This window comes from Symphalangus syndactylus, chromosome 4 (genome assembly GCF_028878055.3).
Source record: "Symphalangus syndactylus isolate Jambi chromosome 4, NHGRI_mSymSyn1-v2.1_pri, whole genome shotgun sequence".
In the NCBI taxonomy this organism is placed as follows: Eukaryota; Metazoa; Chordata; class Mammalia; order Primates; family Hylobatidae; genus Symphalangus; species Symphalangus syndactylus.
This window is the reverse complement of record NC_072426.2, coordinates 25,923,841-25,926,345: the sequence shown is the minus strand read 5'-3', so window position 1 is coordinate 25,926,345 and position 2,505 is coordinate 25,923,841. Positions and strand designations below refer to the sequence as shown.

The following is a 2,505-nucleotide window of genomic DNA, read 5'->3' as shown; positions in this document are numbered from 1 at the left end:
CTTTGGTAAAAATACTTTTGAATTTTATCTTCACAGTTGTAGCGAGGAAACCAAAAGGTATAAACATTCACTGATTGAAAAACAATGTCATAAAGTCATCCCAGTATCTGTGAGGAGTTGGTTCCAGGACCCCTGAGGATACCAAAATCCTCAGATGCTCAAGTCCCTGATAAAAAAATAAAAGGTACAGTATTTGCATGTAACCTACCCATATCCTCCTGTACACTTTAAATCATCACAAGATTATTTATATTACCCAATACAATGTAAATGCTGTGGGAATAGTTGTTATACTGTATTATTTAGAGAATAATAAGAAAAAAAGTCTGTACATGTTTGGTACAGATGCAGTTTTTTCTTAAATATTTTTGATCAGCAGTTGGTTGAATCCACAGATGTGGAACCCACAAATACAGCAGGCTGACTGTATGTACTAAGAAAAATTACAAAGTGAAAATGAGGAATTCTCATTCGGTAAATGAAACCAAATCTAACACATTTCTCAACAATGAATAAAACCACTTAAGAGTTAAATATTTGGTGTCTGACCGCCATCTCTCTCCTGCATATTGCTATGGTTTACAGCGGTGGTGCCCTTGGGTTCAAAAACCTGAACTGTGGTCTTCAGTTGTTCCCCAAGCTCCTCTATCAGAGGCCCAGACACTCCGAAAGGCCGGGAAGAGGCAAGTGGCTTTGCCTGACTGGCATCAGATTCCTGAATGGCTGTGTTTCTGCATACTCCACCATCAACAATAAGAAGGGCACTGCTTTCTTCAAGAAGGGGACCTTGCGAAGAACTGACTGTCTCAGATGGACTATCTTTGAGTTCATCTTGTTCTGAATGTGAGTCTGAGTCTTCGTTTCCAGATGACACAGTGCTGTCTGAGGCTTCCGAATCACTTGCCTCAGAGCTGCAGCAAAGTTTCTGCTGCCCAGAAACTGAATGGGCTGCTTGTAATGCAGATTCTTCCTCCTGAACAAGAAGTGCTGCTGCTTCTAGTTCTTCCAGTTCTAACCCCAACTGGGCCTTTGTAAGGGAGACTTCCTTTAAGGCTTCTGCAAGAGCTGCCAACGTTTTGGATTTGACTTTCTGAATCCACACACAGTAGTCTGAGATGTAGAGATCATTCAGTATGTATGCCGGGTCGTTTTCCTGAAAAATTTTGTGAATATCCAGGAGACACTTTAAAACTGCACTTTTACGTAGTTGCAGTATCTTTATAGTCTCCCCGTAGGCCTTCATCGCCAGTTTGAAATGGCGATACAGTGGGTAACACAACACCCTTCTTCCAAAAGACACCATGATATCATGAACATTAGTCCAAGTCTCAAACCAGCATAGTATTGGACTCAGTTTCCTGATATTCCATGCAGATTCAACGTTCTTCTCTCCTTCAGTGACATGGGTTTCTTAGCAATATGCCAGAAGGATATCAATCAAACTGTAGTACACTTGACGACAGGCTCTCTTGTCTAGCAGATAAGATTTATTGACAAATTCTTGTAGCTGATATTTCTCTTCTTCAGAAAAAGACATTAATGCATCATGATTTTCTTGCTTCTGACTCTTTTCCAAAAAGGCTGTCGTTTTTTAATATTTGTCAGTCCACCAAGGATTATACTTCAAAATCTGTTCAACTGCCTCATCTTCAAAAAAGCCAGCTAGATAATGATCAGGATCAAACTTGGCCAGCTCAGTGGCCAGGTGCTTTTGTTTTCGTTCTGCTGCAGGGATGAAATCTGGATCCTTAATAACATCACTCAATTCATCCTGTAACCGCTGAAACACTCCTGATCGTAAGTTTCCAAACCCATAGTGGCACTGAAGATTCAAAGCACTTTCTATCACCTCTTCATAGGGTGTCTGCTCAATTTCCCAATCAAACTCTTCATCGTCAACTACTTCCTCAGTAATCTCAGAATCACCTATTTCTTCCACAAGTGGTTTTGCTGTCGCGGATTTTCCTGGTGCCAGAAGAGCAACACATGTTCAGCCCCTCAAAATGCTGGCCAGGGGTTTCTTTGGGCAGGCGAATAGTAAAAATTCCTTTATAGCATCATAGGACCCTTGCTCGCTTCCATTTTCTACAATTCTTCCAGGAGGGGTTAATCTGAGAAAGTACGGCTTGGCATAGTAGTCTAGTCCGACCCCTCGAAGTAGACGTCGAACTCGGAGACCCAGGCGTAGGGCACGCGGATGGTCAGGAAGTCTGGCTTCTGGCTGAGGTCGAACGCCGGGGTCAGCATCGCCTCACCGGATGCAGGGGCCAGTGGGGCTCGCCCTCACTGCCGCGGCGGTCCCACCACGCAACTCTCTCCAATTTTACCTTTTAAAAATAAAAGATGTCTGGGCTGGGCGCAGTGGCTCACGCTTGTAATCCCAGCACTTTGGGAAGCCGAGGTGGGTGGATCCTGACCTGAGGTCAGGAGTTCAAGACCAGCCCCGCCAACGTGGCGAAACTCCGTCTCTACTAAAAATACAAACATCAGCTGGGTGTGGTGGTG

General features: G+C 43.8%; 1 pseudogene; it reads right to left on the bottom strand.

Annotated features, from left to right (window-relative positions):
* Positions 1-314: 314 nt before the first annotated feature.
* LOC129480060 (protein SHQ1 homolog) lies at positions 315-2,247 on the bottom strand (annotated as a pseudogene).
* Positions 2,248-2,505: the final 258 nt, after the last annotated feature.